Source organism: Saccopteryx bilineata, chromosome 4, assembly GCF_036850765.1.
Source record: "Saccopteryx bilineata isolate mSacBil1 chromosome 4, mSacBil1_pri_phased_curated, whole genome shotgun sequence".
NCBI classification, from domain to species: domain Eukaryota; kingdom Metazoa; phylum Chordata; class Mammalia; order Chiroptera; family Emballonuridae; genus Saccopteryx; species Saccopteryx bilineata.
In genome coordinates, this window is record NC_089493.1 from 27,825,561 (window position 1) to 27,838,532 (window position 12,972).

Below are 12,972 nucleotides of genomic sequence, written 5' to 3' on the forward strand. Positions count from 1 at the left end.
GTGACAGACCCATGGAGAATTGTTTCCCAACAACTGTTAAATACCTATATGTCAAGTGAGCTCACAGTCCTCTAGCTATACCAGAAGTCAAGGGATGAGAAGCAGAAGTACAGGCTGACTAATCCCATCCTTTGTATATTGATTCTTAGTGGTTTCAATTATGGAAAGACCATGTGGAGGCTTGTTTGTGGATTTTGATATGTGTCTCACTTTTTGATTAATGTAACCCCAATTCACCTGACAAGGTTTAGAGAATTCAAATTATTCCTTTGCATAGCTGTTAAAAAACTCTAGAACCCCCATAACCTCACAGAAAGGAGAAGAATATAGCCTTGTAAACATTATCTACTTCCTGAAGATAATGTATGCTGGGAGAACCCATGCTGGCCAGACTGCAGTCATGTCTGGGATGTACACTCATCTCTTGCATCAAGTACATCAGTACCTGTCATAAATGTAGCAAGGTTTGCCAGTCACCAATCAACACGATTCCTGACTTGGTATAGTCTCTCATTTGAAACCAGGGCTAGATGGTTTACAAAGTCAGGCTTTCTTTGTTAAATGGGCTCCACCTCTGAGGCAGCTAGTTTGTATTTATAACCAAGACCCAGAATTTAGGACTATAGCTGTCAGGTCTTAAGGCAGTTAGTTTTGTTCTTCTGCCCAGAAGAGGATGAATTCCTAGGGTAAAGGAAGACCAGTGCAGCTCAGGACAGGAGTTCGTAGATACTGCTAGAACTACACCAGAATCTGGGATATGGTCCACAGAGGTATTCAGTGGAGTTCATATTGGTCCTTAGGTTCTTAGCAAACACATCAGATGGGAGTTCATCAATGGACTGGACTTAAGAGCCTGGCAGGTGAGTCAGTGACCACACCCTCCAACTAGGAGCAAAGGGCAAGAATTATGTCAGGAAACCAGGCAAAGCTCAACACTACAGGGCAAAGGCCACTCAAGTAAAATAATCTGAGAGAATAATTCTAAAAGTGATGGGAGGCCACACATCATCCAGCTGGGTGGTAGGCTAAGTATAAATATAATATAAATATAACTCAGAGTTAGCTGTCCAAAGCAGTCTTTCCATCCCATTACCCTCTGGAGAACTCTATTTGGAATTAGAAAGTAGAAGGAGAAATATAAGGGGGTTCAAAGGGTCTTTTCCCCTGTCTACGCAATGTAGACTTTTATACATAGTTTTTATACATAGTTTCTTTTATATACATATGTATAAAAGACTAATAGCTTTTATACATAGTTTCTTGGAGCTACTGTGAAGAATTTTGGTTTACGAAGATCCTCAAAGAGCTACAGCTGCTTATGGACTCTATATACTGCCATAGTATATGGTCCCTTGTAATCTCAGATAATACCATACCCAGAAGAAAACTTCCTTCTTTCCATAAGAAGTCATGTGACCTAAAGGCATCTCATGAATGTCTAGCAATTTCTTGGCCTGTGAACTCAGTGACACCTCCCAAATTATTGCTAAGACTGATGTCCCAGGACCAACATTTATTACTGATTGTGAAAAGCCTTCCTCCCCACTGTGCAGTGAGCGCAACCTTTGAACTGTGCATACCAATATGTCCGTTCACCTGTCTTAAACAGGAAATAGCAACCTGTGCAGGATGATTGAACTCCAGCATTGCTGGCCAACCTAGATCCTAAGAATGTTGTGCAATTGCTTTGATTCTTGGGTTTGTGTGTTTTCTATTTATTGTGAAAAGAAAGATTCATTTACAAGTTCTGGGTTGTTGGCCAGCCTTGCTAGGGAACAGTGTTCACCAAAAGGCACAGAACTTCCATAGCAGCTTTTGACAGTTGACTTTGGTTTACTTTTTTAAAATCACTTTTTTAATTTTTCAATTACAGTTGACATACATTATATTAGTTTCAGGTGTATGACTCAGGGATTAGACATTATATAACTTACTAAGTGAGCATCCTGCTAAGTCTTGTACCTGTCCAACACCATACGTCGTTATTAGAATATTATTGACTGTATTCCCTATGCTGTACTTTACACCCCATGACTATTAGAAGTAACAACCTATTTGTACTTCTTAATCCTTTCACCTTTTTCACCCATCCTCCCAACCCCCATCCCATCTGGCAACCGTCAAAATGTTTTCTCTATGAGTCTGTTTCTCTTCTGCTTGTTCCCTTATTTTGTTCTTCGGATTCAATTGATAGATGTGTATTTATTGTTAACCTTTTCTACACTCCTCTACCTGGTGGCCTGCTAGTACCAACAGTTATCAAGTCTAAGAATAAGCTCCAAGAAATATTTTGTGAATTGGATGGAGTTCATTCCTAAATCAGGAGATTGTATACAAATTGACATTTTAAAGTACTGTCTTAGAGTTTCTAGCTGCCTGGCATCCTGGGGAGCAGGCATCCTGGGACTTTGCCTGGCCCACTCAGCCAGACTTCCTGCTCAGTTGTAATGTGAAACACTAGGGTTTCTGATACTCAATGGAACATATGTATCTAATACATGATGTGTGGGAAATACCACTGCATTAGTTTTCTATGGCTACTGTAACAAATTACCACAAAATTGGTACCTTTAAAAACAACAGGTTTTTGTTTTACAGGCTAAAATCAAGGTGTTGGTAGGGCTGGATTTCTTTCTGGTGTCTCAGTGATGGCTCCAACCTAGGCCAACTGGGAAGATAGTAGCTGAGCACGTCTTTCCATTTCCTTACCTCCGATTGTCCAAATGTAATTCAGGAGGGGACTTTGGTAGGCAGAATAACAGTCCTCCCCAAAATGTCCACATCTTAATCCCCAGAAACTGAGTATATTAGGTTACATGACAAAAGGGAATTAAGGTTGAGATAAACTTAATGTTGCTAATTAGCTGATCTGAAAATAAAGAGATTATCCTGGATTTTCAGGGTGGACCAATGTAATCACAAGGATCCTTAAAAGTGGAAGAGGGAGACAGAAGAGGAGTCAGTCAGAGGGAGATGTGATTATTGGAAGAATGATCAGAGAGATGTAAGGCTTTGAAGATGGAGAAAAGGGGTCATAAGCCAAGAAATGTGGGTAGCTTCTGGAAGCTAGAAAAGACAAGGAAATGGATTCTCATGCTGCTGGGAGAGTTCTGATTCTCACACTCCCAGTCTTTGCTTGAGTCTGAGTTGTGGCTTCCCATTGGGTATTAATGCAGCCTTGCAGGTCACTTCCCAGATGTCACTTTCCATCAGTTTCACATCCACTTTCCGGGACAAAGACTTCACTCAATTCTACGGTTTCCTGTGCTTTAGTAAAAAGATGAAGCACTGGGATGGGTGGTTCTGTGATCCGGCTAATGTGTATTGGTGGGGGGAGGAAAATTGTGGAGCCCTGATGCTTCTGAGCCACCTTTAAAAAGGTCCCTGTTTTCCACAACAAGCTACAATGAAGCTAATGTTTCTGTTATGAAAGCCCTCCACTGCAGTTTCAAATGTCTGCTTGTTTTTTTTTTAAAGCCACAGCAAAGGCTAACCCTGTTTTCTCTCCTGCTTTACCGGATCAGGAATTCTCCCTTAAAGACTTCTGTATAACTACTTTGTTGCTATTTATCATAAACCAAAAAGGTGGCTTTTTGTTGTTGTAGTTTTTAATAGGGGTGAGCAAATTTATTTTGGGCAACGATAACTTTCAGAATGACTCTTGCCTGAAGCTCCTCTTCTCAGATCTCCGCCCTACCCTCTAAGTCACTTTTGGCGGGTGATGAAACACGGAATGCATCAGGCCCCAAAGAGATCTTCTGTGTTGAGTGTAAAGGAAGAGGTGGAAATCGCAGGGGAGGATTAGAACAGAAACCATTTTGCAGCCCCAACTTGGTCGCTGAATAGCCCCCTGAAGTGTCGTAAATGGTAAACGTCCTGCATACTTAACACCAGTGGAAATGACGGACAAGCGTGCACAGACCTTTTGAGGAAATGTGGGGAGGAGATCCGTGTGTTTTAAGGCCCTGCTTAGGCATTATTTGGCAAAGCACAGAGCACTCAGCTTTCTGGCATACCCTAGAAGCTCAACACCAAACTGAAAAACTTTCTCTTCTTCTTCCTCTACCACTTTGTGGGTTGGGTGTGCTTCTCCTGGAACCCTAGCTCTCTGGGGTCTTTGAACCCCGCCACCAGCTTCCAGCCTGAGCATAGTTTCGACTGCACTTTTTCAGCGGGGAAACGACTCAGCTGGAGTGAACCTTACCCAGGGGTGCGCAGACTCGGCTCACGGAGGGCGCAGAGCCGGGGAGACAGCGCCCGAGGCCCTGCGCGCGCGGGCGGGCGCCACCGCGCGAGCTACTGGGTCACAGCCCCGGCCGCGCCGCCCGCTCTGCGAGGAAGTGACGACTGCGCCGTCCCGAGAGCAACAAAGTTTGAGTCTGCCGGCCGCGCACGTCCGCGCCCAGCACCCCGCCGAGAGGCCCTGGGATCCAGTGCGCAGGTGAGCCGCAACGCGGTGCCCCCTCCGTCGCCGCTGGGGCGCCGCAGTGGAGCTCGGAAATAGTCCGGGCAGGGGTCGGCCGCGCGGGCGAGGATGTGGTGGGGCCGGGTTGGGCCCGCCGCACAGGGCGCCGGGGTGCGGCGGGCGCTGCAGGGAGGGAGCTCGGCGGCCGGGCTCCGGGCCTGGGCTGCGCCCCTGTGGTCGCTGGTTCGCCGCAGGACTTCAAACAGCCCTGGCTGCAGGCGGGCCGCTCCAGGCACTGCTGTTCTAGGGAGGAGGGGTGCAGGGAAGGGGCTTACAGTGGGCTGCGTCCGGAGCCAGTTCCTCGCCCCGCGTCCCCCAGCCCGACAGGCGGGGCGCCGCAGCACCTCAGTCCCAGCCGGGTGCTTCCCAAGAGAGCGTGCTGTTCCTTTTTGCAGCCCTGGCTGAGGTCGCAGGTAGGAAGTTAAAGGAACTATCCCCTCCAACCCCCACTTTTCTTTGCTCTGCCCTCAGAGAAGATCAGAGCAACTTAGAAGTTTGGGGGAACAAACACCTGCATTTCCAAAATGCAAAGCCAGAATTGCCCCCAAGCCCTTTTTGAACAAATCCCACCCTTTCTCCTCCCACACCACGTCCTGAACCTGACAGTAATCACCAAGGCCTAACACTTTGCAATTCAGCCGTAAAAACTGTCAGCACACCCACGTACATATGTGAGTGGTTTCTAAATAAAACTCCGAAACCCGCTTCCAATGGACTCTGTGGCTTGTCGCTCTTTTCTGTTTTCTGAAACTGGTAGGGCTGCTGGAATGTGCTGGGAGACTTTGCTGGGAGCTGTGGTTCCCGCCGTACTCAGTCGCCTCGTGGCGCAGGCTTTTTTTTTTTTTTTTAAGGACAGCTGAGAAGTTTATAACATCCTTGCAAAGTATCCCGGGGCTGGCGGGCCGGGCGGGTGGCGCCCGGGTTCCCTGTCCGGGAAACGGCAACTGTAGCAGAAGCAGCCGGGCCCGGCGGGACGCGTTGGTGTGTGCAGGAATGTACGTCCGTGCGGTGGAGGCTCTACGCGGGATGGCTAGAGGTTGAATGGTGCAGTTCCTAGCAGCAGCTTCCTGCTGGCCTGTAATTACAGAGCGATTGCACAGTCAGGCATTGTTGGCGTGTATGTTTATACACAGGCTATTGTGCAAGACCTCAGCGGCAGGGAACAAAACGCAGATTTGCATTGCAAATGTCCAGGATAGATCTGGGCCTGAGTTGCAGTCGCCAAGTTCTTTTTGGTCTCTAACCTTAGCTAGGTGATTTATTTCCTTGCCTCTTCCTTAACCTCGGACAACTTGCCAACCGCTCCAGAAGTGAAGTGAACTCAGGAGGGCAGGATACCTCCACTCCTACCACCTTAGGCAGCCTGAAAACTATCCCAGGAGCTGTACCCTTATTTGTGTCTGTAGAAAATGCGGGATGACGTCAGCAGGAAGAGGAGCTGGGAGATGGCTATCAACCTCCCTAAACGGGAAAGCAGTTGGAATTAGCAGAATTGCATGGTGGCTTGATTGGGGCCTGGTTTCAAAGAGGACACGTCAGACATGTGTGACTGAGCTGGCTGGTGAGCTAGACTTTGAGCCTTGAAGTGTCAGCTGCAGAAACTTAGTAGGTGGATCCTAATTCCTTTATTGTGTTCCTGGCACAGGGAAGAGTGCTGGGGCTTTGAGGCTGTGTGTCTGTGACTGTGTCTGGGGTGGGGGTGGAGGAGTCAGAGGAGTGACTCATATCCTTTTCTCCAGAGGAGCCCCCAGACCCACTTCCTGAGCAATGCCTACTGCACAGGCCAGGGTGGGGGTCCTCACACCAATTGAGCTACCTGCTGCAGGAGGTACCCAATCCTGCAAGTGTGGAAAGAAGGTAACAGGTCCTCCTTGAAGGCCTCAGAGGTGGTCAGCTGTAATAGAGGGATTTAAAACAGTCAAAAAGCATGTACAGGTTGCATGCAGAGGCATTCACATCCCAAATCTCAACCCACCCTCTCCCAGCCGTGCTGAGGGGACTGTGGGGTTCCGTGGCATCACCCACTGCAGTGGTTGAGCACTCTCTGCTCAGAGTGGCAGGTACCAGTGGCCCTGGGACCCTGGAGCCAGCTCCCCACTGCCTGCCTTTCTCCCCAACCAAGTAACTAAGTTTCACCCGGAAGGAAGATGCTTTTTTTGCAGTCTGTGCCAGCTGTGTGTCATGAGCACAGTGACTTTTTGTTAAATCAGAACATGAGGCACAATCCCTGGCAGGCACCTATGTTCTTCCAGAGATTTGAGGAAAAACATGTGAAATTAGAACATTTCTGGAAATTCTGGGATGTACAGACGCAGTTCCACAGGAAATGAAGTTTAGAGTGAAAACACCACCACAGGAGGAGTTCCCATGAGTTGCACAACCCCGTTCTGGGTACATTTGGGTTTTTACTAAACTTGGCTCTGAAGGTTATGGTTAGCTGCCTCACCTGACTAGGGCTGCTTGAGCAAGGGATTACTGGGACCTAGCACCAGTCTTGAAGGACAGGGGGTGGGAGCAGTTCCTTCTGACCCCAAAGGAAAGACAGCTTTGATTGCAATCCTTTGTGTTTATGTGGAATCTGCAGAGACTAAAAGTGCCCCAAAGTTCTCCAGGACTGGGAGCAGGAGAGCGAAGCAGAGGGACCCCTTGCAAAGTCCTGGGAAAGAAGGAAGCGGACTCTCTGGAGCTGCAGAGCCACGTGGATCCGTTGCCTGCCCATATCTTCAGTTCATCCTGGCGAGGTTTTGTGCACAACTCAGGCCCTGCCCCTGGCTTGCTCAGCTTTGCCTCTGCATTCACAGAGCTTGCCGTGGGTGCAGTGGTTTAAGACAGGAAACGTAATCCTGACTTCCTCTCCCACCTTACGTAAATGTTGATTTATGGCCTGAAGTTGCTGCCCAGTTCATGGCCCCTGAGCAACCCATTTTGTTGCCTTGCCGTGAACAATTAGAACAATAATGAAAAGGGTCTGAATCAAAACTTGACAGATTTTTAAAAAATCGTTTTATCGCTTTAAGAGGAAAACTGTTGAAAATAATTAGGGAGCTCAGCAACTCTGGCAAAAACCCCAAAGTGCCCCTGAGAGAGGTAGGTGGAGAAGTGCCCTGCAAGAGGGTGGTCTTAGAATGGAGGCTTTTTATGCTCTTTGGGCCCAATATTTATATTTCTGTTCATCTACCTCCTCCCAGCTGTTTCACTCCCTACACCACAATCCGGTGTTTTGACATCAGAACCAACCTCTAAAAAAGAAGGCAGAACACCCTCGGTCAAAAGAGGGCATTCCAGATTCTGAAGAAAGTGCTCCTGTCTTCCAGACGCCTGGCAGTTCTGTCTTGTAAATTTGTTTCCTTCTTTAAAACGGCCCCCCTTCATTTCTGCTTCTCACTGAAGCATCTCTTTGTGAGATCTTTAAACCTATTTTTTCCCTCGTCTACATGACACAGGGCAATGCTTTACGACTTTCTGTCTCAAGTGCCACTTGAAATACACACAGGGCTTTGAATAAGCCTGGTATAAAGGGCTCCTCTGTAATCTCACTTAAAATGCCTGTTTGCAAGAGTCACCCTCCTGCTCAGCAACCTTCAATAGCTCCCCACTGTCTGCATGGTAAGGATCAAACTTTTAGACTGACAGTCAGGGCCTTCTACACAGGGGTCTGGCTTTCTCTGCTCTCCTGCCTGAACCTCTGCTCTGACCCAGTGACCCACTCTGTGTGTTTGTCCAAACTGCTGGTGGCAGCATTCCTACCTCCCAGGCCTCCCTGGAATCCTGGAATGCCTCCTCTTTCATCTCTTCTGCTTGGCTTAGTCTTGCTCCCTTTTCAGTGATCCTGTTCATGTTCCCCTTCTCCAGAATTCCCCTGTCACACCCTGTGAGCCTCCCCCAGTGGTTCCAGTAACATCCATTGTGGCTCCAGGCTGAAGAAAACCTTGAAACCTGGTCCAGGAATTATCTTCTTCTCCTTTGGGTCATGGCTCCAGTCATCTCCCTTATTCAGCTCCATAAATGTGCCTTTGGGTGGATGAGTGTGATCACTCTTCAACTAAACTGGAAGGCCCTGTTTTTATATGTCTTTGTGTCCCAGGGCCTGGTGTTCCTCTTCTTTTAGCAAATCCCAAAAAGTGATGATGATGATACAAATGGCAATATTGTCTGCTTGTGCATAGGCACACACAGCCAGGCCAGTCACCAGGAACCCTGGTTCCCAGTCTTTATTCTGAACATTCACCCAGCCCTGCCTGCCTCCTGTTAGTTTCTCTTTGGCGCCTCCTGGCTTGGTAACTCATATTCTGCTCCATTTTCAGCACCTTTTCCCTCTGGATGCCAGACTGTCTGTCCACCCTCCACACCGGCTCCTCTTTGTCCTGATTTTGGCTGAGTTGACGTGCCCCATGATGTCCTATGCCTGAGCACGGGCTCTCAGGGTAGGGCATTTGTTGCCTGGGTTGGTCTGGCCTCCCAAGAGAACCAGACTGATAGGAGACAGGGCCAACTCTCAGGCAATACTTGTGAGCAAGGCAAAGAGATGCTTCCTGGTTGGCAGCAGGTTTGTTTTGCTCAAACAGGTATTGAACCTACAAAATTAGGCCAAACTACAAAACTGAGTCTTGAGGAGATTCTTGAGGAGATCCTGGCTAAACCCTAACATGGGGCTTGACTAAAAAGATTCCGTTGTCTCCACCCAGTTCTCATGCTGTAAATCTCAACCTCGCCACATAAACTAAATTCTTTCTTTTTAAATTGAGATGTAATTCACATGCCATAAAATGTACCCTATAAGCCAGATCCTTTAAAAAAAATTTTATTGAAAAATAAAATCTGGTAGATTTTTTTATTCCAGTTTTCTATTCAAAAAGGAATACATAGATATAGCTCAAAGTTCTAAAAAGATAAGTTATACAGTGTAGAGTAAGTCTCAAACTAATTTAAACACAGACAAGAGACTACTATACATATATACACACATATATAAATGCAGGAGAATTAGAAAAGTAAATATCCGTTTTAACCTTGAGGGAAGAACATCTTAAGAAAGATACAAAGCAGAAGCCATAAGAAAATATTGAAACATAAAACTTAAAAAAAAAAATTCCCATCTTCTTAGAATCCCCTTATATTCAGTCCTTCAGTGTCCTTGTCTCAGGCACATACAGATTGTCATTTTTAAGCGATGCTTCCAGATGTAGCCTCTGCAGGTGGGAAACAAATGACTACATAAACAAACACTGGCATATTATACACAGGGTTCTGACTCCTGTGTTTTCCACTCAGTGCTTCTTGGAGATTGTTTTATGACAATGCATATAGAGCTGCCTCATTTTTTCCAGTGGCTAAATTGTTCTCCACTGTATTAAAATGCCATAATTCATTTAACTAGTCTCCTACTGAACATTTGGGTTTTTTCCAGTCTTGCTACTATACCCAGGGTTGCAGTAAATATGTTGAATTCACTTTTAATTGAAAATTCATGATGAACATATGTAGGTGAAACTGGGATTTACATAAAAAATTATTTCTGAAAAGTTAATGCAGAAACTGCATTTAATAAACAATATTTTCTAGAATCTGCTGTTTTGGTATAGTCGACTTTTAGAACTGAGTAGGATCTTTGGGGCTGTTTCACCTAGCCCCTGTTTTATAGTAACTGCAGTAATAACATCTCAGAGAATCCTGAGGTTAGGAATTTAAAGCTGGGGAAGGCACCCGTGGTAACTCTGTCATCTTTAACTAAGGCTCAGAGACATCAAGTGACTTCTCTAAGGTCACACAGCTGTTGAATAGAAGAATCAGAACACAAACTCTACACTCCATTTCCTGTTGCCATCTTGCACCGATCATCTTAGTCATCATAATCAGCAGTTCCAATCCAGCATGTCTGTTTGTAAACCAAGAAGTCCATCTCCTTAGTTTCCTTAAGGTGGTTCATAAAGATTAAAAATTAAGAAACTTAAAAAAAATAAAAATAAAAACAGGTGCAGGGGAGGTCATTAAGAAGAAAGTGGGCCCTGGCCGGTTGGCTCAGCGGTAGAGCGTCGGCCTAGCGTGCGGAGGACCCGGGTTCGATTCCCGGCCAGGGCACATAGGAGAAGCGCCCATTTGCTTCTCCACCCCTCTGCTGTGCCTTCCTCTCTGTCTCTCTCTTCCCCTCCCGCAGCCAAGGCTCCATTGGAGCAAAGATGGCCCGGGCGCTGGGGATGGCTCTGTGGCCTCTGCCCCAGGCGCTAGAGTGGCTCAGGTCGCAACATGGCGTCGCCCAGGATGGGTAGAGCATTGCCCCCTGGTGGGCAGAGCCTCGCCCCTGGTGGGCGTGCCGGGTGGATCCCGGTCGGGCGCATGCGGGAGTCTGTCTGACTGTCTCTCCCTGTTTCCAGCTTCAGAAAAAGACAAAAAAATAAAAATAAAAATAAAAAAAAGAAGAAAGTGGGATGCTTTTTAATAGACTTCTTACCATTATATTATCTGATTGCGATCTTAGTTGATCTTAATCGCTGCCAACCTATTGAGCCCCTAAAACCTCCTAACCAGCCAATTTTAACAGTTGACTGTTAAAATTACTTGGTGTTTTCTAAGCTTAGAACATGGGCTGGGCAACACTGAGGAAGTGGAGGAAACTTCCCAGTTCCTAAGATTGCAGTCGTCTCATGAGGGACCCAGAAGACCCAGGAACACAAACTTGGCACCCCTTGAACAGCCAGTTAATACAGAGATGACTGTCCTCCCTGGGCATTCAGGGAGCGGCTACAGTGCCTTCAACTCTACAGGCAGTCCAGCAAGGAGTGCAAAGTGGGGGTCCTACCTGCTCCTTCCCCTCAGGAGACTGATAGTCCAGCTTCTGAGACAGGTTGTATCCAGAGGGAAAAATGGACTGAGGGTAGCTCTGCCACCTCGGAGAATGGAATTTGGTGGAGTTGCACATTTTGGAGCTCGGGTTCTCAAAGTCAGCATGTAAGGTGAAAAATAAGAATATAATCAAGATTAACCTTGAAAGTCCATTCGGAGGGCACCAGGTAGGCGGCAGACATACTGGCTCTCGATACTTAAATTCATCTCAGCCTGTTCCTCCAGTTCTGGGAGAATTTGCAGTTTCTAAGGTTGAGCACCAGATGAAGTGGTTGGCTTGAATTTGGGAGCTGTGAGTATTAAATATGCGTGTGCTTAAATACTATGGTCTCGTTCAGGGTGCTGAGGTGCTCATAGGTGTCTGATGTCCTTGAGGCAGCAGGCAGCAGGCTCAGGGCTCTCAGCCAGTGCTGTCCCCTGAATATATGGCAGGTTTATAAGTTAGGAAATAACCAGATGAGGTTAAGTAAGAAGGGCTTTTAGAACAGGTGAGCGGGAGATCCATGGAGTGTGTGGGTTTTAAACTGGAGTTATATCACCCAGAATTGCAGATGAAAGACTTAGGCTTGGGCTGACCTGTCGTTGGTATGGGGCTGGGACAGGGCAGTGCCCATGTGTAGCAGATTCTTTGCTGTAAGGTCCTAGTCCTCTATGTCTGTTCTCCTTTCTCTCCTTCCTAGTCTTCCCTTCCCATTCTCCCTGTTGCAGGCTTTTGTAAGGGGCCGGCAGGGAATTTTCTGGATGAATCTGGGTCTACTTCTATAGCCTCCCCAATAGTATGTGCTCTGGGACAACTTAGGAGCCAACAGCCACACCCCTTCCACTTGCACTAGAGGTGGTAAAAGGCTCAGGACTTCCTCTGCCCTCTCCAATGAAGCTGTTCTGAAGTACCCAGTTGGCACTTGGGACTGGACCTCCCAGCTATGGAGAAAGAGAAAACCAGCCACAACCCTAAGCGGCAACCCTGCCCATCATGGTTGGCAGGGTCCTTTCCCTCACATCCTTCATGCTTTCACCAAGAGCAGTTAGTGTGTTGGATGTCACTCACTGTGAACGTGTTCAGAGTCTGCTGGGCTCAGAGAAGGGACTGATTACTTCTGCCAGGTTAGAGGACTGAGGAGTATTAGGAAAGGCCTAGGGTGGCCCCAGTGCCTTGTGTGGTATCTGTGCTTAGTGGATGGTGTGGAATTAATGAATGAGAGGGTTTCTCAAAGAGCTGATGTTTGAGCTGAATCCCGAGATGAGTAGGCGTCCACCAGTTGGCAAAGGGAGCCAGGGCATTGTGGGCCCCGGAGCAGCTCAGGCAAGGTCTGGAGTGGGGGTGTGGCACAACACAGTCTGCTGTGCAAGCAGGGGGGTGCTGGGGTGCTGGTGGGAGTAGGTGCTGAGAGGGGAAGGCAGGGGCCAGGGTATAAGCAACCATTTGTGTCAGCTAAGAGGTTTGGATCTTACTTCTTAGTGGGGAGTAGGGAGCCACTGAGGACTGACAGTGTGTGTGCGTGCGTGCGTGCGTGCACAACAGAGACTAATAAGGAACCGATCAGAGCAAGGAAGAAAACCAGGAAAGCATGGTGTCATAGAAACCAGAGTAGGAGGGAGTTTTGCATTTTATGAAAACAGAAACCATGATTTTGTGTGCCAGATACAACACATGTCACGCAGAAAGT

At 47.2% G+C, this 12,972-nt stretch overlaps 1 protein-coding gene across 1 annotated transcript in view; it reads left to right on the plus strand.

Moving 5' to 3' along the window:
* Positions 1 to 4,214: 4,214 nt before the first annotated feature.
* The window catches only part of MIDEAS (mitotic deacetylase associated SANT domain protein), a 68,645-nt gene continuing 59,887 nt past the window's right edge, over positions 4,215 to 12,972 (plus strand). Inside the window, exon 1 of the mRNA XM_066272209.1 lies at positions 4,215 to 4,441. The gene's annotated coding sequence lies outside the window, so the exon portion shown is untranslated. The remainder of the gene's footprint in view (positions 4,442 to 12,972) is intronic.